The 22,779-nt window shown below is 39.0% G+C and overlaps 1 protein-coding gene and 2 pseudogenes across 5 annotated transcripts in view; all 3 read left to right on the forward strand.

The window, feature by feature from the left end:
* The window catches only part of LOC121150789, a 35,672-nt pseudogene extending 22,705 nt beyond the window's left edge, over positions 1 to 12,967 (forward strand).
* GALNT13 (polypeptide N-acetylgalactosaminyltransferase 13) overlaps positions 1 to 22,779 on the forward strand; it is a 426,836-nt gene that overhangs the window by 144,105 nt on the left and 259,952 nt on the right. The window lies entirely within an intron of this gene.
* Positions 12,951 to 15,099, forward strand: LOC121150790 (annotated as a pseudogene).

The following is a 22,779-nucleotide window of genomic DNA, read 5'->3' on the forward strand; positions in this document are numbered from 1 at the left end:
GGGGAGTGACCCAGCAGATGGTAGATCTCTTTCTTTCTCTCTGTCTCTCCTTCCCTCTCTAACTTTGCCTTTCAAATAAGTAAATCTTTTAAAAAGTTACTTATTGGTGAAGTTGTGTTAGGCTTCTTTTAGTAACTTGGAGTACTGATTGGCATCCTATGTGCTTTACTTCCAAACACTCTCCCTGCTAATGCTCCTGAGAGGTCAGAACAAAATGGATGACCCCAGTGTTTGACAGGTTGGCACAAGGGAGACAAAGATGTGCTTGTAGGTTCCGGACTTTGATTTGCCTAGCACTTGTCCATCACAGCCATTTGTGGTGTAAACCCGGTTTGAGGTTTCTCTTTTCCTCTCTTCCTCTTCTCTATCGCTTTGTGTTATGTAATAAGGTTTAAGGTCATCAGTTGTTATTGAAATACAGCAAAATTAGTTATGATTGCTTTATAGTCCTATTTATATCAGAATTGAAACATGTAAGTTTGAAGGCCACACTGAGAAAATGTGCTAATCAAGACTAAGACAACTACCAGCAAAGTGTGAATCATACAATAACAACATTTCCTTTCTCGGAGATCTTGGATGGGTCAGTCGCAACTGTGCTTCGCCTCCTTCTTCAGACTAGACACAAGGCTGGAGGAAGTGTCCCTGTAGGTGAGCGTTAGTGGTGCAATGTGATGCCCTTTAGTTTTGTGTACATTGTTTTGCACAGAGATTTTATTTTTATTTTTTTATATATTTTTAAATTAATTACATAACATTATGTGACACAATTTCATAAGCTCTGGGATTTCCCCAGCATTCCCTCCCCATACCTTCCTCCCTTGGTGGATTCCTTCACCTTGTTGCTGTATTACATTTCAATTTCAGTCAAGATTCTTTCATTGCAAGTGTATACCAAGCATGGAGTCCAACATCTTATTGTCCAGATAAATTCAATGGTTTCTTGGGGAGACCATCTCTGGTCTGAAGGCTGAGATGGCAGAATATCATCTTGATCAATTTAAAGCCACAACATAACATCAACAGCTGTTTACAACATTATGGAATTAATTGACATGGTATTGAGTAATCAATATGTTAAAAAAATGCAAGTTCTTATCCACATCCTGTGACTACTTCATTGACATTTCAATTTTATTTTATATACTACTGTCTTCTATGCACCTTATAATGGCTATAGCGTACTATTCACCTGTCTCGTGTCTATTTTCATTTTAGTATTTAGCAGTTTATAGTCTTGAAGCATAATTTTGCTGAACTTGGTAGATTTTAGGATAGTCAAAACTGGCTTATAACGCTAACAATTAAGATGCAGAAAAGTTTTAGAAGGGGTGTGCAGAGAAATCCTCAATGCCTAGTGAGGAGTAACTAATCTTTGTGTCCTACCTAGTAAGGTATGTGTGAGTCCACGCTGACCATTTCCTGTCTGGTTCTAAGTTTTCCTTGTTGTTTTCTGTCTTTCTATTCTAATTTGAGTGTGTATGCGTGTGTGTGTATGTGTGTATGTGTGTGTTTAGGGGATGGCTCTGGAGCGACCCTGATGGTCATTTTCAAGAGAGGGTGGGGACCCAAAGTTGGGTCCTAAGGGAACTAAGGACCAGAGAAACCTCTTCTCCCTAGTTCTGAAGGAAGTTTACTGTTCTATGTCTATGGACTGCTCAGGGTTCCTAGCTGTTGTTCTGATGACCTTGGATCATGCAAGGAAGGATTTGGGTTTCTTCCATCCCATGTGGTAGATCCAAATGGGGGTGAGTGACCTCAGAGTTCTTGGCCTCTGAAGGCACTCCAATTTCCCGGTGGTCTCTTTGGCAGTTAGGATGTAGTTCTTGGTGCCCGTACTGATAGTCCTTGGTGAGGATCCGGGAGTGTCCAGGGTTGGGATATAAGCCTTCTGCTGTCCCCCTTCTCCACTCTGGGGTTCAAACCCCCCCCCTGCACAGAGATTTTAAATACCTAAATTTGTCTTAATGGAATGATAATGTGTGGACTTCTCCTATGGAGCAGGTCCACATATCTCAAGATCAAATTGCTGCTGGAGAATGGATGATATTACACTCAACCAAAGAGGGGTGGCAGTTATTTGGTAACAAAAGCTTCCAAGTTATTCTGCATATTATTATTTTCCTTGTTATTTCCTGCATATTATTGTTTCCTTATTATTATCCTGCATATTATTACTTTCCACATATATAAGTGAGAAACTAAGATACAAAGCATTTAAATAACGTAACCATACAGAGAAATTCAATGAAGTGCTGCATCTGGAAGTAGGCCCAACCACTCTGGTGTTAGGGACTGCTGTCATCCCATAATAACAGATACATTATATCCTGGAAAAAATTACCTAAGTGTTAATAGTGTTTCAGAATATAACACACAATACTTTATTTTGCAATCTTGGGGAGCTACAGTAGAATTGGTGCAGGAGTTAGTTTTAACTCAAGACTCCCATGTAAAGAATATATATCTATATATATATATAGATATGAATATAATATATATATGAAACAAGGAGCACTTTACTTTTTACTGTGTGGTGATAATTAAGAACTTTAGCAAATGTAGGCAAAGAATACTAATCAAGTAAATAATAATGGAGATTTCTCTGTAGAATGAATGAAGTAATCTGTCCTCTGAGGCCCAGTCCATGTCCAAGTTGGTTTTTCTTTTTTGCTATATACTGTAAGTGAAACATTCGTGTCTGTAGTGTTTCCCAAGATGATCTCGGAAATCTGTTCTGTTTTAGTACATTTTAACCACTATTTGAAGGAATAAATACTCTTTAGGGAAGCTGAATAATAATTCTGAAACTTTAACAGCTATACTAGAATGAATAGCAGCAATTACATTAGAAATTGATTAGTATAAGGCCCAGTGTGGTAGCCTAGTGACTGAAGTCCTTGCCTTGCATGCGCCAGGATCTCATATGGCCGCTGGATGGTACCCCAGCTGCTTCACTTCCCATCCTGCTCCCTGCTGTGGCCTGGGAAAGCAGCCTAGGGTGGCCCAAAGCCTTGGGAATTTGTAGCTGCTGGAGGGACCAGAAGAAGCTCCTGGCTCCTGGCTTCAGATTGGCTCAGTTCTGAATGTTGTGGCCACTTGGGAAATGGAATCAGTAGATGAAAGATCTTTCAGTTTCTTCTTTCTGTAAATCTGACTTCCTGGTAAAAATATGTATATATAGAAAAATTGATGAATATAATAGTATAAAGCAAGATTTTAGAGGTGATATACATTCTTATGTTTTGATGTGCTTAATGCAGAAATACGTTAGTGGAGCTAAAAACTACAGTCAGAATAATTTTAATATTTCTTATTATATACTAATAAAATCTACGGGAATGTTGGTTTCAAGGTTTTATAGGATTACCAGGTTCATTACACACCCAGACACAGCTTACTGTTTCAATGGTCTCGTTGTTCTATAAATAAACTTTAAACACTTAAAAGTGAAATGTGAATTTTCCTTAGAGATGTGATTGCAGGATTTGAATCGGAATAGATCATTCCTAAAATAATTAAAAGATGCTAATCAGCAAAACAAAATATAGCCTTCTTCTGTGAGTTAAGTGACAGGAAATGAAATAACATGACATTTCCATCTATCAACTAGCAAAGGTTAAGTAGGTACATATTTATAACAGATAGAAGCAAATGAGGTATCTTCAAAAATTATGGAAATGTGTATTATAAAAAAGTCTCAATTGAAAAGTTGTTTTGTGTCACAATAAAGCTTTTTAGCTTAAGTTTTTCATGATTTTTGAAGTATGTTTACTTACTGACCAGTGTTTTAATTGACACAAATTTTGTCGGAATAATTGAAAATAGAAAACAATTTGTAATTGTTCTTGTATGGTAAATCAAGGAATTTATTTCTTAGACACGCAACTGTATATGAAGGTATCGTTTCTCTAATAGCATAAATTAAACATTAAACCAATTATGATCTATTTAGATGGAAGAAACTCCACAGGAAAGAAACACATGCTTTCAAGTTATGCATGCTGGAAAATTTTAATCAAGTTTGGGTAGAAATCATAGTCTGCGAAATTTTAAATAGATAATCAGAATTTGAAATAATGAAAGGAAACATTATAAAAGCGTGTCTGATAGTACTAATACACATCAATGCTATTAATCTTACTATAATTTTATAGTAAAATATAGCATATTGATAATTGTTGTGGGAGAGTGCTAGACTTGTTTGTTTTTCAAAACTGTTCTTTCGAAATACTCTTCAATTTTTACAATGGTATTCAGTGTTACAATAAGAAAAGTCATGGGTTATGTTGAACATATTGAAAATCACACATATTGTTTGTGTCTTTGATTTACTTAATGCAGTTATAACTTTGTCATTTGTATCAGCAGATGTTCAGTTTAATCCTTGAATTCATGTTGTAGGTAGAGTTAATTAAGCTATTTTTCTACATTTCTTTCTTAAGCTAAAATACTGTTTCCCAGATTATAATTTGAAATAAAGAATAGAAGTAGAATGAATGTTGGTTGAAGCGTTTTTTTCTTTTTCCTACTTTATTCCCGAGAAGAGTCAAAACTGACAGAGGTATATCTGATCACATGCTAAATCTTCCTTCTGAGAAAAAAATGGTCATTTTCATCATACTCATTGAAATACATTATTTCCTCTGTGTTATTCATGTCGTGTTTTGAGGATAAGGATATCAGTCAGATTGCCTGTGTTGGCATCCCAGGGACTTAAGGAAAAGTTACTTAAGATCTTTGGGCCTTGGGCCCAGCACAATAGCCTAGTGGTTAGAGTCCTCACCTTGGACGCGCCAGGATCCCATATGGGTGCCAGTTCATATCCCAGCACCCCTTCCATCAGACAGAAGATCTTCCTCTCTGTCTGTCCTCCTCTCTGTATATCTGCCTTTCCAATGGAAAAAAAAAAATCTGTTTTTAAAAGCAGATCTTTGTGCCTTCATTATCTTAGGTAGTGAAAATAAGCTCCCCATATTTGAAGTTGTGAGAATTTCATGAGTTAATGCTTATGGAACATTTAAAGTGCTATCTGGCACGTGGCAGCTTTGGTTAATATTTGAAGATAATTTCTTCGCTCAGTGGCTACAATGATTACTTTGTATAGCTATGTCTTTGAGGAACATAATATATCAATATATTCAATCATATGAATAATATGTTGGTGGCTCTATTGTCATATGCATGGTTCTAGAAGAATACATATGTGAAACAGTGTTGACAAGTTTCTGGAGATAGAGAAATGTATGATAAACAGAATGTGAAGTCAAGAATTTATTATTAGATAATTAAATGAAATTTCTGAACATTATGCAATATCATTAAAACAGATTTTTAGAAGAGGAAGCTCTCTTGGAGTTCACAAAATAATGTAATGATAACTATTTGTAGAGTACGGTAAAAGCAAAATCCTCGGCAGAAGGTATTATTCAAGTTGCTTTTCTTAATTGAACGTTTCCCCCAAAATCAGTAAAAATAATATCTTTGAAATGCATTTGATAACGTTTTAAGCAATTTAGAAATGAAAGACACTGTGGTGAGCATTACTGGTTTCTAATTTGTCATTAACATGAAGAGGAAATAATCCATGCAGTTTGTGGATACAACTACAAAAACACAATGATACTACCCCCATTTTTAAAAATTTTTACTTTCCAAAGTATTTCCTATTTTAAATTAGCTTTATGATCAGAAGCTTAATACACCACTAAATACATACAATATTAAACAAATGAAACCCTTGTCCTATAGAAATATTGCCTTAGAATATAAGCAATAATGAAATCTGAAAATATTGTTTTTAAAAAAAAATTTTGATGATGTTTACATAGTTGGTTAGGGTGGGAAGGGTCAAGGATTGAGGAAAGTGGGTGAGAACATTGTTTCCACATTTTTGTTTTGTCTTTCTGTATCTGGGAGAAGGGAGAGATAAGGGGAGAGGCCACATCCAGCTTCTCAACCACCTCTGTACCCTGGGATAGGGGACAGCCACCCAATATCATCCCAGGGTCCATTATGTGGGGTGTGCGCCAAGTGTCCTGCTCAAGTGATTTTTATAGTTCAGTAGTTCTGAATTGTTGTCAATCTTGCTGCTCCAAGCATGATGAATTCCCTCTAGGATCTACTGGCTGACACAATTAATCTTAGAAGTCTCGATTTTCCCAGAGATTCACTGCCAACCCTACGCTGGCGTAGTTGATGAATTTGTTATGTCCTCCATCCTTTGTTATGGTACCAGGTGTCATTTGCAGGCTCCAATGGACTTCCATATTCTCCATGTTCATCTGGATATGCTGTCTGCTGCTCCATGTAAGCTACTGAAGAAACCCAGCTCTGATATGGTCAGATCATGAAACCCATGCTCCCCATGGTTGGAAATCTGAGTTCTGCAGATCAGTTTGGGGGATCCCCAAAGAAACCTCATCTGAGGTGATCCCAGACCCAATTCTTGTGTATGTTTGCCAACACATGGGCTGGCTAATCCCATCACCCAAACCAGCCTATGCACACTGCTGGTCGGTTCTGTCTCCAGCCCTATCTCTTATGTAAATCAATGGGTGTTGCCGTGCAGTCCGATACTGCCCACCATACACCTGGCCTGCATGTATACCAGCAGGAGCTGTGGATTAGGTTGAATGACCCTTAACTAATGCAGACTAGATTCACCCCCTGCCCTGGTTCCCATGTTTGCCAGTATGTACAGCAGACTGGTCCAGTCTGTCCCATATTCCCTTCAGCTCTTGTTTTGGTCAATGGGCATTTAAGCCTGGTTCAACCCAACCAGCCCCACCTCCAGCCCACCCTCATGCCTGTTGGTGCCACTCTCTGTCTAGCCATTCCTGTCCCCAGCACTGTTTCTCATATTCACCAGTGGGAGTGGAAATCTGAGAGAGGTGACCACAGTTTCCCTACTAGATCTACTGGATCTGGGACTCTTAAGTCCCAGATCTTGCACTCGCACTCTCCAGGTGTTTCTGCAGTTTGGCTTAACAGAATTTGTCCCAGTGCCAGCACCTGTCAGCTGATGCAATAGCAGAGCACCACCAACCAGTAAAGCATAACCCACTCTGGCTTAAGTATGCACCAGTGGGGGTACAGTATGCCCAGCTTGGTTTTCCTCCAGTGCAGATCAAGAGGTATTATAGTCTTGCCTGACCTGGTGTGTCCCCAATTCCAGCTCACACTCACCAGTGGGAGTACTGGCCCAGCAGTAGAGTCCCCACAGCTACTCTGTTGGGCCTGCACCCCTCCCCTGCTTTCCTCCATCCGCACCCCAGGGTCTCAAGTGTGCTGGTTGGGTGTGGTGGTCCAGTCTGGCATGGCCTACTTCACCTCAGCATTTACCATTGGGGGTTTTAGCATGGGCCACACCCAGTCTAGCTCAATCCAATCAACCCCTGTCCTGGCCCCAGTTTGAACTGGCTGGTATTGCCAGCTGACCCCACACCTCATTCTGGTTCTTGGATCTGCCAGCAGGTGATATGAACTGGCCTAGCCTGACTCAGCTCAAAACTTGAGCCATATGTTGGCTTCTGTACCCTGGCCAGGTCTGAGCTGCTCAAATCAACCTGCTCTTTGCCTTGGTTCTTGTGCTTGCCTGCAAGGAATGTCCCAACAGAGGTGTTCCCCAAGCACCTCCATCAAAACCTCTTCCAATGCCATGTCTCGTACACACCATTGGGTCCAGTGGTTGAGCCCGACAGTCCACCTCCTGTTCTAACAAGAACAGTGGTCTTTCCTGACTTGTTCGCATCCATTCCAGTTCATACAGTTGAGTGTTTCAGCCCTGCAAAACCTGGTCCACCCCCAGACACAGCTCATGCATGGCTCAGTAGGGGCAGAGTCCTAGCCCAGCACATCCTATACCCATCATAATTCTTATGAGCATCAGTGGGTGCTGGAGTTTAACCCTGTCTGGCACATCCCAACCCCGGTCCACAGACATGCTGAGGGTCATGTCCAGTTCATATCATCCCCTACCCCTAATCTGGGCCTCATGCTCACCAGTGTGAGCCACCTCCCAGTTGAAGTGTTTCCTTAGCTCCGCAAACAGGCCTGTTCCCATCCTTATATCTCTTGTGTGCAAATAGTTGCTCTGATCCAGCTTACCATAGCCCCTCACCTGTCTTGGCTTTTGCTTTTGGAAGCTTAAGTCTGACTTGACATGGCTGGCCCCTGTCCCAACTCTCACTGGTAGATGCTGTAATCTGCCCCTGCTCAGTCTGCTCAAGCCCCTGGCTCATACAAATCAGTAGGTGTAGCCTGGCTCCTGCACATGCCAGTGGACTAAGATTTGCTTGGCTCTGTCTGGTCTGCCCTCTTCCAAAACCCGTCCACACACTTGCCAACAGATGCAGCTACCTTGTCCAGCATGACCAACACCCAGACATGAACCACATGCTCACCAGCAAAAGCTATGGCTCATCGTGGGAAGTTTCCTAAGTTGCCCATTCTGAAACCCATATCTCATGCATACCAGTGAGTGCTATGCCCTTGCCAGGCATAGCCTGCCCTCTGTATCCCAGCCTTTCTATGAGCTGGTGGATCTTGCAGCCTGGCTTGCCTCACACCCTGTTTTAGGGTACCCCTGTGGGTACTCCAACTTGGACCCAGCCTGTTTCTTGCTCCAGTATCTGTGAGTGTTGGCAGGTTTCATGCTCATGCTTAGCTCAGCCCAGCTCTGCCCCCAAGTCTTAAGCTAACCAGTAGGGCTTGCATTTCTATAGGGATAGGCACACACAACCAGCAGGGCTTGCATTTCTACAGGGATAGGCACACACAACCAACAGGGCTTGCATTTCTACAGGGATACGCACACAAATCCCCTGCAGAATTGACTCCTGGATTTGATTCTCTCACGTGATAGTTGGTGTCATGACTCAGCTTAATGTGAACCGTCTCCTGATCCGACATTCACTGTCTAGCCCTGGCAGACAGGCCTCCAGACCAAGCATTTGTGTAGTCTAGTATATGGTGGTTAGCGGTGTTCCATGCTAACTGGCCCAGCTCAGATGTCCCATGTGGGCTCATGCATCTGTCTGAGCCATAGAGGTCCTCCAGTTTCCCCTCACCATACCATCAGGTTTCATTTTCCTAGCTTACCTGCAAGGACAGTGGCTTTGTCATTGGGAGTACCTCCGGAGTCATTGCTCAACTGCAACACACTCCCCCAACTTTCTTCCCTCCCAATATCTCTTTGCCCCTTTCTGTAATCAATTCACAATCGTTGTGCCTAGGAGCACATGGGTTCTTCAGCTCAGCCTTCAGAAGCACAATGAGAGTGTGTTTGTCCAAAGCTCTGTCTGCCCACCAGTGTCCCAGGCTCCTGGCTCATATGCTGGCCTGGTTCCTTACCCCTCCACGCACCCAAGATCCAGACCCATTGAAGTTCTCCAGACCTGGTTTACCAGCACACCGTGGCAGCATGCTGACCTGGGTTCTCTCCTCCCCTCTTATCAATTCACACAGGCTTAAGCTCATGGGAAATCCCCACTTTCACTCCACCTGCCTGGACATGAGCTCCATGTCCTCACATGCTCCACTGGTGCTGTGTCCCTACCTCTTCCTTTAACCGGCATCTTGAGGTCTCCGTGAGCCAACGCTGCCCTCTGCCTGGCTTGGCATGGGAATGGAGGTGGCTTCTGCCCCTCTTGAAAATGTCATTTTAAGTTGTGTCCTTTAAATTATTTTTAGTACTGTGTAAATTAGTATAACGGTATAAATGTAGTGTTTGTGTTTTTATCTGGCTTATTTCACTGAGGATAATGGTATCCAGTTGAGTCCATTTTTTTTTCCAAAGGACAATATGCCATTTTCTTTATGCCCAAATAATATTTCGTTTTATATATATGTATCATATATTATTATATATGACATATCTGCTTTTAGATTACTAAAATGCAAAAGTATCTCCATGCTATCTTTCATTATGGGTATATCAATTTATGTTCCCTCCAATAATCTATTAGTGTAATTTTTTTGCAGTCCTCACTTGCATTTGTTAGTTTATTTTTGTGATAAATTTTCTTCCTCAACAAAATGAAAATAGCTATCAGAATCCCCCAGCCAGAATGATATTGAATTGGAAAAATTATATAAATTTTTGCTAAGATTCAGTTCTGAAAATTTTAGCTAGAGCCATTACACAAAGTATAGGAATAAAAAGGATACAAATTGGAAAGAAAATAGGGAAGTAAAAAAGGAACTGTTTGCAGATAATATAATCCTGTGAGTAGAGGAACCGAAGACTTTCCTTAGAGGTTATTGGAACTCATAAGCGAGGTTAATAAAGTTGCAGCATGTAACACCAACAAATAAATGAGTAGCATGTATATGCACTTACAAATCTATTGCTAAGGAAGAAAGTGTAAGGTCAGTACCATTCGCAGTAGCTACAGAAACTTAAAATATTTTGGGTTAAATTCAATCACTACTGTGAATGAGCTGGTTAATGGAAATCAGAATACATTTAGGAAATGTTATACCATTGTGGCATGCCTGGGATACACCCTGCTTATTCTTGGCGGATGATCAAGTTTATGTGTTGTTGGCTTGATTGTCTAGTGTTTTTTTTGTGTGTTTTTTTTTTTTTAGTATTTTTGCATCTATATTCATCAAGTGCATTGATCCATAGTTCTCTTTTTGTATTTTTTCTTACTGGTATTAGAATTGAAATATGATTTTGCTTGCCTGATAAGAAGTATGTGACAAGCCTATCTTCCTTTAATTTGTTCTGGGTAGTTTATCAAGAGTTAATATCATTCTTTACAAATTTACTGAATTAATCACTAAAGCATACAATAATTCTCGGAAAGAAATACAAGAAGACTCTCTCACCACCCGAATGGAAAACTCTTCCGTGTTAATGAATTAGAGGAATTGATATGGAAACACTGAGACCAAAAAAGCAAAATCAATATAAAACAAAGCCAAATCATATACTTACTGATTTCAACACATACCACAAGGTGATTACAGTAGAAACAACCTGTACTTGCACCAACACAGGCATGTGGACCTACTGAATGCTACAAATTAATACATACATCTATTACCAATTAATCTGTGTCAAAGAGCTAAAATTGCTCTCTGAAAAAATAGGACAGTTTTCAATAAATTATTTTGAGAAAGTTTAAGCTCCCATGCAAAAAACAAAACAAAACAAAACCCTGCTTCTTATATCCTATAAAATAATCAGCTCACAATGGATAAGCGATCTACATCTAAGACCTAAAACTAGCAAACTACTAGAGAAATAGGATGAAAATACAAGACTCTGGCATAGGTACAAACTCCCCTGGGTTTTAAATAGTATAGCTTACATGAGTTTAACTTTCTTTTTATAAATTAATTTACTATTATGCATATTATTTTTCCTAATGCATTTCCGTGATATGATTCTCCCTCCCACCGTTCCTATTGCCTCCAGCCCATTTTTCCCCTCATATTTTCACAATGGTATAATTCTTCAATAGCACTCACAAATCCAACATTCTGCTATCAAAGTGCATCATGACAGTGTAGATCTGGATAATGGTAGGAAGTCTTGTATCCTATTGTCAAGACATAATGAACAGTTTCATTGGTAGTCCTCCTTTAATTCTGGAGTAGAGATGCATAATGCAATATATCTTCACTTCCCAGTATGCAAGTCTTGATTATACACTTCCTCTATGGACATCTATGTAAATACATGTTTACTTATATATCTATTTAATTGTATTTTCACAGTCATTGCCTTAATTAGAGGGAACATATATTTGTTCTTTTGGGGATTGTCTTACTGCACTGTGCATAATGATCTCTAGTTAGGACCATTTTGTTGCCAATGGTAGAATCTCACTCTTTTTAATGGCTAAGTGGTATTCCACAGAGTAAATGTATCACATTTTGTTTATCCATTCCTGTTTTAACTTTCATATGAGTTTTTTCCATGTCTTAGCTATTGTGAATTGTGCTGCTGTAAATATAGGTTTGTAGATCAATTTCTGATATGCAGATTCCATTGCCTTTGGATATATTCTGAGAAGTAGTGCTATTTCCTACAGTAGATTCATTTTCATTTGTCTTAGCACCCTTGGTACTGACTTTCATAGTTGTTTCACTAACCTACATTCCCAGCTTCTGTGGGCTAGGGTCTACCCTTTTCTCCCATATGCATGCCAGCATGAGCCATTTGTAAATTCCTGAAGGTAGACCAATCTCACTGAGGTTTTTATGTGCACTTCTGTGATAGTTAGGAAACCCGAACATTTTTTTTTCTATGTCTGTTAGTCATTTGAATTTGTTCTTTAAAACATGCCTGCTCAGAAATGATTTTGGTGTAAGGTGAGAGAAGAGATTCTTGCTTCTCTACTTTAGAAGGTTGACAAAGATGCTGAATTAGTGCCCAGTAGAACTACTGTACTCTAAGTCAAGAAGTATTAAGTCTGCCAGTTGTAGCTTGTCAGCTTGACAGACTTTATAACAAAGATGCCGTCATTGAGTTTCCGTTGGACAAGTCTGTGGAAAAGGCTCTTGGGAAGGCAGCATCTCACATCAAAAACATTATGAATGTGACAGAACTAAAGCTTTCTGATAACTCAGCCTGGGAGGGGATAAAGAAAGCATGAAAGGTGACAAGCACCATGACTTGCAGTGGGCACGATTCATCTGGGCCATGGTGGGGTTGGAGATGAATGGCCGCCACAGGTTTTGCTTCCTCTGGTGCTGTGGTTATGCGTTTTATCAACTAACTTTGAAAGAGATAACAGCAGAAGTTTTCCACACGTGTGGCACTGCCTTCCAGGAAGATGACATCATTGTGTGCAGTAGCAGGATGTGGAAATGCAGAGGATAAGGATGGAGAGACTGTTAAGAGCAAAGTTGGGAAGAAAACAAAGTAATCCAAGGTGGCTGAGAGTGTGTCAACACCGGGAGTCAGCGAAGAATCCTCAGAAACAAAAGTGAATATGGGGAAGCCTGAAGACTCCAGTCTTGAGTCTAGAGAAGAAACCCAGTGTGGCTCTCAAAGGTGCAGCAGACAAACTGGGAAGCCTCCAGGAGGAGCCCCAAAGTGGTCCATTGGGTGACAGTGATGAGTCCCAGAACTACAAGTCCATTTTCACAACCCACAGTTCCTCCAAGCACTCCAAGTAGGAGTTGGCCCAATGGGTCACCCACATGTCCGACTGCTCATGAAACATGCAGGGGTCTTTGAGTGGCTCATGCATCTGGTATTATAAAGCTGTCCTACTACCCTCATAGCCCGTGTGGTCACTTTTGCTGTGAGGTGCCCCTGAATCCAGGGAAGCCGCGGCTGGCTTGCACAGTGGCTCACAGACCTCCGTCCACGCTTCCATCTGATACTGCACCTGGGTCTTCCATGGTGGCCAAGTGGTGTTTGCTGCACCTTTTCTGCTGTGGCGATGTCAGACCATTGGTGTCCCGAATTGTGTAGGTTGGTTTATTTTGATGCTACTTTGAAAGTTGTCTGACTCGGGAGGAGACAGGTTTGCACTTGCTGTCTGCTGAGTCTTTGAAAGTCCATGTTCCCTCACTGCAGCCCAGGGTGGGCCTGGCACTTGGGGAGTCTTCCCTGTTTTGTATATTTGAAGATAGCTGACATTAGGTTATAGCTGAACAGCTAATGATTTGGCACAAGAATAAAGCTGCCTTCCGCCCGTCCCCCCCCAAGAGAAGGGTGAGGAGAGTGGAGGGGTCAAGGGTTAGCGTTAAACTTATGGTTAGGGTTGGCTAAAATCCCCTGGATGGGGATTGGGAGGTTCTCATGCTGGTAGATCAGTTCTCTTGGTGGACTTTCTTCTTTTTAGAGTTCATGCTGTCCCAGCAATAGGGATGCCGTGGATCCTAAAACTGAGCTTTTATCTCAGGTATCAGGAATGGGATGGCCTGCAGCAGGGTAGCTTAATTCTTCTAGCCCTTCCACTTCTCAATTACAGCAACTGCAGATGCAGCTGCAACATGAATGACAGCATACCCAGGCAGCCTGGCCACAGCTGGAGACTGCACACAACACCTCGCGGCGTCCTAACACGAGCAGTGTCACTACTACAGTCACACAGCCCACAGCCACAAGCAACACAGCCAATACCAAAGGCCACCAGCAAATTTTAGAGAATTCCCAGTTTCTTTTAACAAGATTGATTGATGCTAAAATGTCTGAAATGGAGTGCCAGTCCATGGAGAGCAAGTGTGCACATCACAGCCTGTTTGTCCAAGCGCTCCTGCTGTCCACTTGAGTGCCTGAAGAGAGCTTGTCCTCAGATGAGGAAGAACAGGGCAAGATGGCAAATTTTGGTGCTATGGACTGTGTAGATATTATGCCTTTAGATGTTGCTTTAGTAAATCTAAATTTAAAAGAGCAATAAAGGAATTGAGCCTCCACCACCTGTTCTTTGTGTCCTCTGTGCTGTATTTGCCAATGCAGGAGGACAACGACCATCTTGGATTCATTTGGTGATTGTAATTTCTGGTCTGTCACTCTTGTGATATTATGTACATTCGAAAGAAAGAGAGAAAATATATATAATAATCATTTCCACTTAACTAATTTTTACTTCTAGCAGGTAAAGTAGGGGCGGCCTCTGCTTCCTGAACTTTGCTATGCAAAAGGCTCTTCCAAATACTCCACATTCAAACTGAAAAGGAAAATTGAAATCTTGATAGAATTTGATAGACGTTCCAGCAGTATTTGTTGAAGAGACCAAGCTATTTCCTTGGATTATTTTCAGTTCTATTGTTAAAAATTAGTTCTCTGTGCATGTGTGGGCTCCCTTGTGGGGTTTCTTTTCTGTTCCATTGATAATCTTCTCCATTGCTGTACCAATAACAGACTGTTTTGATGACCTTTGCCCTGTAGTAGGTCTTGAGGACTGGAATTGTGATTGCTTAAACTTTACTTTTATCCTTCAGGATAGGTTTGTCCAATTGTGGTCTTTGTGTTTCTAGATGAGTTCTTTTATCATCTTCTCTATTCCTGAAAAGAATGCTGTTTTGATTGGAGTTGCATTGAATCTGTATATCAATCTTAGTGATGTGGACATTTTTATGACGTTGATTCTGCCAATCCAGAAACAAGGTACATTTCTTCAACTTTGATGCCTTTTTTTTTGTTTGTTTGTTTTTTTAATTGTTTTTTCATCATAGTTGTCTTTCACACCTTTGGTTAAGTTTATTCAGCGGTGTTTAAGAAACTTCTTTGCCATGTTAAAGGAAAGTGTACTTGCAAATTCTTTCTCATGCATGGGGTTATTTGTGTATACTAGTGCCACCAACTAATGTTCATTAATTTTATATCCTGCTACCCTGCCACATTCTCTTATAAGTTCCAGCAGTCTCTGTATTGAGTGTTTTGGTTCTGCTGCATAGAGAATCATATCTGCACAATTTCCAATTTGAAATGTGGTTAGATTCTTTCCTTTCCCCAATAGTCTTGCCAAGACTACACTAGCATTTTGAACGACAATGGTGAAAGTGGGCATCCTTGTCTAGTACCAGATCTTAGTAGAAAAGCTCACAGTCTTTTTCTGATTCATTTTGCTTGGGGTTTTTAGCATGAAGTGGTGATGTATTTTGTCAAGTGCCTTTTTTTTTGCATCTGTAGAAATGATCATATTCATCTGGTTGATGTGGTGTATCACATATATTAATTTTGTGTATTTTCAATCATCCCTGAATGCTTGGTATAAATTGAAATTGATCTGGGTGAATGATCTGACAGATTGCTGGATTCTGTTGGTTAGTATTTTGTCAAGGATTTTTGCTTCTGTGTTCATCAGGCATAATAGTCTATAGTCCACTTTCTCTGTTATGTCTCGGGCTTTGGTACTATCATCTTAGAGTAATGAACCATGTAAAGTATGTCAGGTTGGGAGCAAAAAAAGATTTGTTGTATTGAGATTGGCATGGCACTTTATGTCATTAGAGAACTTTCCTTACCAGACATGCAGCAGAGCAGTTGAGATTTCTAAAAGGCGTTAAAATTCTCTTCATTTTTGTTTTGTGAGTGTTGAACATTAATTTGATTTTTGATCCTTTCAGATTTTTGTACTTCTGCTTCCTAAATTGTTGCTTTCTGTTTGATAAATAATGGTGTCTGCAATGGTTTAGTTCCCTTCATTTCTTAGCAAGGATGCTTTTTTTGGATGTAGCTCGGAAATGATCATTACTAATTGTAACAGTTCCTTTCCTCAAATGCTAAATATTAGCTAGTGCAAAATCTAAGTGTTGTTTGTGGAAGTGGCTCTGAATGAGAATTTGAGAGATGAAAAAGACACCTTCTTTTCATATTCTGTAACGATCTCTAGTTGCGCTTTCACCTTTTTAGATGGCTTGCACCAGTTATTGTTAGGGCTGTTTTTTTTTTTTTTTTTTTTCCTCACACCAGACAATTAAGTCTCTTTCTGTCATTTCCACTTCAGTGGGTGGCAGGAGTAGTAGTTCTGTTCTGTTCTTGTTAAAAAGAGGAAAGAAGTTGAACTAATGGTCCCTGGGTAGCTAGCAATGACGAGGTGACAGCAATGGACTTTCTTAGTACAAAGGCTATTTCCGTGTTCAAGAGTCCTGGAAAATAAGTGGTAAATGTTATTGGAATACTCAAGACCTGGCATTTTCCTACAAGATTGACGAAAAGGATGAATAGCTTATCCTGAACTTAATGACTGAAAAAGCAGACATTTTTAGACTATTATCTGATGAGAGTGATGGGAAAATGGAAGACGTTAGGAAGAGTAACTCCAGATACAAATAGGATACCTCTGCATTATTAAAACCAAACCACACTAAAGGGGGAAAAAAAGTCAAACTTAAGTTCTGCTAGAGGTGAGATTTAGCTCAAAACCTACCTATTATTTTTATAACATGGTGTTTCACGCAGAATGGTCTAAAAGTGATGCTTCAACAGTAATTTTTACTTTTTGTTGCAAAAATTGAAAACTTTCCAAAATGTCTGTTGCTTATTTGTGTTCCTTGTCATTTTCTCTACAATATGCTACTTATGAATTTGTCATTGGAAACTTGTCAATTTGGTAACCAATCAATGTTACAAGTGTCTCGATTTATGTTGATTCCACTTCACCAAATCTACCTGAATTGTGTGTAAAGTATGTTGACATACCTTGAGCATCGTAAGTACTCTTTACAATTAAATTGTGAGGTTTGATCTTTATCCTAATGCTATAACATCTTTATAACATCTTGTTCCATACTGTTCTGGTGACACCCGACTCCAGTTTTCTGATAATTCAGCATCTCGATGGCACTGCCGATTAAGTCAAGTACCTCAGTTCTTGCTCTGTGCTTAGGATGTCTGCACTGAGTTTCAGGCTCCTGGCATTAACCTCTGTTGTATTCCGTTTTTTGCAGGTACTTGAGGGTGTGAAACAGTAATTGAGTGCTTTATTTTCTCTTTTCTCTGTCTCTTCCCAACCCTATTAAGTTTTTTATAAAATCTTAACTTGTGACTTATGACCAATACAGCAATTCTACAGTGAGCCAAGTTAAATTCAAAAATTTAGTATTAAGCTGAGAATAATGGAGTCCCTAAATTATTTAAGTGTACTTAGGGATACATTTCATGCTTTAAATTGGCTGAATGTAATATTAGTGTTTTCATTTGCCTCTGGCACAAAAATGTAGAAAACAGCAAATATTAAAGCAAATTCATCTTTTAATGCCAGCTTATCATAAGTATTTGTTGTACCTGAAATAATAGGAGAGCTCATTGGTAGAGCTGAGATAACATTTTGTTCTAACTGAACTTTCTGAGAAGCAGCTTGCATTATAAGATTTCTTATTTGATCTGAATGATGCTTTTAAAAAAAACTCCTATACATAGGCCAATTTTTAATAGCATTTTATTTGAAATTACCTAAGAATTTTTACTATTTTGACGTAGTTATCTATTTTGAACATTTTCATCAAATTAATTGCTTGAGGTTGGCATTTTTCTGTCCATTTTTTAAGCCTTTTCTTGCTCAGTAGGCAATTTAATTGTGTTCCATTAATTTCAAGGTCATGGTTAGTTATTGGTCTTGTGGTCCTTCAGTGGAATCTTTTCTGTAATGAAACTGTGCCAGTCCTGATGCGCACAGTTTTTATGCATTTGTATTACTACTGAATTGTATCAGTCACTGTTCCAGTACTTGCTTGCCCAGGAAATTGAAACATTTGACAGAACTAATTCTTGAAAGCTAAAAATACTGTAACTGGAATAAAAGTATCAATGCAGATAATTAATCCGAAAAAAAAATACTTTATGTTTTTGTTTAAGTTTTAAATAGCATTTGAAGTTTTGATTTGGAAATAACAGCTGATTAAAAGCTATAATGATGATTTCGGAAAAAGTCGTGTGTGGATGACTTTATGTAAACTGTTTTTGTTTGAGGTGAAGCGTAGCTTCACAAAAACTAAGCATGGAAATAATTGCATTGAAATGCACAAATTGTGGGAAGTGTCATTAGTAGTATGTGCTGAGAAACTGTTGTGTTTGGTGTGCTAACCACAGTTAATAGACACTGTTCCAGTTAGCATTAAACCTGATCATATTTATTCTCTCTGATCACACATGTATACACACACACTTAACCCAGACGTGAAAGGAGCTTCAATGACTTCACATAAAAGATAATGAAAACTTTTTGTGCTCATAAATCTCTCCTTACTATTCTGGGTTTGTCTTAGCTACAAATATGAGTAGAGAAGGCTTTATATATGTGATCATTGGTGTTTGTATTTCTCGGGGTAAACCTTTGGTTCCATACTTCTTAAGAATATTGGCTTTTTAATCCAGTAATGTAATTTTCTATTCATGAGAGGGTGTATATTGAAATACTGCTGATACTTTATTTCATATTTAGAAATCAATGCTTAGATTATAGAGGGTGAAGGGTGGGCATTTGTCCCTGTGCATAACAGAGTACCTGGGTTTGCTGCCTGCCTCTGGCTTCTCTGGTGTATACCCTGGGAGAAAGTTTACACTGTGGGTGCTGATGGTCAGATAATCAGGTGCTGCTCCAATGTTGGAGACTTGGATGGGATATCAGTGTCTTGGCTTCTACCTGATCCAGATTCTGTGAACATTTGAAGAGTCTGTCTGAGGGAGCAGTCAGTCTCTTAAATACATACATAAATAAGTAAATAAGAAAATTAGATTTGAGAGCTCAACGATATTTAGAAAAACAAATTTTGCATTCCTATTGAAACACTGTTTTGAAAAAATATATATTAGAACAGTGATAATGAAAAGCAAAGAGATGTTCTAGTCTCTTCAAGTTGGGAAATATTTCTGAAGACCTTGATGAAGTAGGATTTGCTTGCAGAACTGTTGGTACCTGCTATGCCATCCCCATGAAGACTGACAGCCATCTCCATTGAGGGTAGGTTCCTGGCCCATTATTTAGCAGACAGTGGGAAGGCTTAGGCACCCTCCAACATTTTTTTCCTGTCTGTGCCTTAGCCATATTTAACATTTGGGTGGGGAAATTCTCATTTTATTTGTTTTATGAAAAGGTTTGTTAATTTATATCAAACAACAGCATGTATGAGTTCAGATTCCAGGTACTGGACAAAAAAAAAGTGGTGCAGTTTGCTGATATTGTAACTGTATTTATCTTACTAAGAAACTGAAATAATTTCTCAGGATTAAAAAGGCTTTTCTCATTAGTCTGCATATGGCAAAATTTTGCTTTTGAAGATAGATTTTTGGGCTCTGCATGGTAGCTTAGCAGCTGAAGTCCTTGCCTTGCACACACTGAGATCCCAGTGGGTGCCTGTTCTAATCCTGGTGGCCCCACTTCCCATCCAGCTCCCCACTTGTGGCCAGGGAAAACGATCAAGGACTGCCCAAAGCCTTGGGATCCTGTACTAGCGTAGGAGACCTGGAAGAGGCTCCTGGCTTCTGATCCGCTCAGCTTTGGTCTTTGCGACCATCTGGGGAGTGAATCATCAGATGAAAGATCTTACTGTCTGTCTTTCCTCCTCTCTGTATACCTGACTTTCCAATAAAAATAAACTAAAATAAAATCTGATTTTTTTTAGTCTTATTGCATATCAACTGCAGGCATATTCTTGTATGATTCACATCATTTGTTGTTATTTGAATAAGAGCAGTGTATCTTTTCCTGGAACCTTTAAACTGTGTTACTCACAGACTCATCTTACAGTTTCTTCAAATGCCTTCTGCTTTTCAGGAGACTGTGATATGATGGCACAGTCCTTTATACAGTCACTTAACAGAACCTATACTCTGAATTTATCTGCCACTTCCACTTCCTAATACAAAATAGCTGAAAGACTTTGTAGTTCAAAAGCATTATTGTGGAAATATTCAAGTGTATTTACCAGTGTGCCTACTAAAATAACTGTTAAAACTGATAGATATTAGACAAGTTTTGAATTCAGTCAGTTTAATTAATTATATGTGGAACTTATTTTTTCAATATCTTCTAAATTTGGGCTGTGAACACAAAGGAAACATCTGTCTTGCACCTTATGGTTAGAATAGATTGATAGTGAAAACAACCATATCATATTCTCGAAATAAAATTATGAAGCTTGCAATTATTCATGTGTTTGCTTTGGTCACACACAAAAAAACTGGAACTGTATTTGTATCTAAGCTATTTGAAAGATGTTGGGTCATAGATTATTTTTTTTAATGTATTGGAATCCTGTGTTTATGCTACGAACTATGCCTCACTTTCAATTTAAACCTTTTATCAGATAAATTTTTATGTATTTCTGTAAATTACATGATGTGCCTTTTGAATGAAAAAGGTGATATTTCAATAATTATAAGCAAATAATTATATCACAGTGTGAAGTTTTACCATTATGGTGAAAATGTATTAGGCATAAGTAACCACAGACTGTTTTCAATGCAATGTAATTATTTTAAATAGCCTTGTGTCTCTAATCAATTTTGCAAAAATAAGCAAGAAATTAATTCATTTAATGGTCTTTTAATCCTGTTTTGCTTCTAATATATATGAAAAAATTCAGTGGTTTAATCTTTTAATATTTCAATGTTTCTAGGTCGGGTGCTTTACACTATCATAGTTACCCTGAACCTTGGCTTTGATACTATTTTGTTTTATTTTATGATGCAGTTGCATAGGCTCTGGGATTTAATTTGCCCCCTCTGTAAGCCTTTGCCCCCCTCTACTGATGTCCCCTATAATTTTACAATAGTATAGTCCTTCATAAATAGTCCTAATGAATCATTCTGCTATTTAGGTGCATCCTGACATTGTAGGCATGGACAATGGTAGACAACCCAGCGTCTTATTGTCAAGATGTCACTGAAGAAATGAAAAAGAAAATCAATAACCTTCTTTAAGAAAATAGTGCTACGTCTAATTGGCTTTGATATTTTCGCTTTTATTTTTGTTTCTTCAAAAAGGATTTTTTTTTCTTTTTAGTTAAGTGCCATATGCACTTTTATAGCAGACTTTTTAGTGTTTGTTTTAATAAAAAATTTTCAAGCAGTTTTTATATGAATAATTGCTGGAGGCTAGCTCCAGCTGAGTTCGGAACTCAAGAAGGGTGAGTGAAATAGGCGTAGAGAGAAAGGAAACGGGCCACTACAATTTCAGGATCATAATGGGCAATGCAAGAAAGCTGTCTGCTTTATTTATACAGAAGCAGTCACAAACTCTGGCACAGACCGTTTACGTCATGGTGCTGCATCCACTGGACCACTGAGTACGGGCCCCGAGCAGTACAATTATAAAGTTCTCTTTAGGGACAGTTTGATACAGCTTCAAGGGGAACACACTTTACAACAGGTGAGTGAGGAAGGATTACTCAATCCTTGCTTATCTTGGCTTGCCAGCCCCTGCCTGCTCTCCTCAGGTCTGGGCTCAAACCTTGGCACCAGACCCCAATCTTGAGTTATCTATGGGTTAATAAGTCTGGGGCCTTGGTCTATGGGGATTGGGGCCTTTGGCACTAGTTGACCATTAGACCTGCAAGCCCACAGTTTGTTGGCTAAGCAAGTAAAGCAGGAATTATAAAGCCAAAAAGAACTGCAGTTAGCAATGAGCCATGTTTAATCCATTTTGATTTCAACTCTACAATGGACAAGTGGAATACAGCAGGGTCTTCCTCTGCTCTCTATTTAACTGTTTTTCCCTTTACCTGATTTTCTATGACAAACAATTTGTGTTTTTTGTCCAGGCATTATCATCTTACTCTTAATTTTACTTCCACCTTCACATTTTTTCCCTATATTAATACCGCAGTCCCAAGTCCAGCCTCCTGCTGTTTAAGTGTATCATAACATTGTAGTTATAGACAATTTTAGAATGTCCAGCATCCTTGACATTTTAGAATGTCAAGGTATATGTAACAGTTGCATTGGGAGTCCATCTTTTATAAATTTGTTAATATGCTCTTTTCAAGAAATAGGTGAAAATTCTGGTCACTCTATGGATTCTCTATTTGTGTGTAAGTTTCCTATCTTTATTTGAATAAAAATTTAAATTATTTAGCTTTTGATTGTATAGTAATATACATATGAAATTCAACTATTCCAGTTTAAATTCCTATGTTTCCAACTACTTAAAATGTATTTTACCAATGCAGTTTCAAACTATAAACCCATAACAAATGTCATTCTATCTTTTGAAAAGCCTAGATTTTCTAGCCTGCAAAATGTACCTTCAGCATTTTTTCTTATTCTATTTTAGGATAACCTCTGTGCTGAGCTTATTCCACAATCTCAGGAAACTGTTCCATAATTCATTTATTGTTTATAGCAGGAAATTGCTGTGGATAGTC

This window comes from Ochotona curzoniae, unplaced genomic scaffold (genome assembly GCF_017591425.1).
Source record: "Ochotona curzoniae isolate NIBS_2020 unplaced genomic scaffold, NIBS_Ocur_1.0 contig_2210, whole genome shotgun sequence".
Classification (NCBI taxonomy): Eukaryota; Metazoa; Chordata; class Mammalia; order Lagomorpha; family Ochotonidae; genus Ochotona; species Ochotona curzoniae.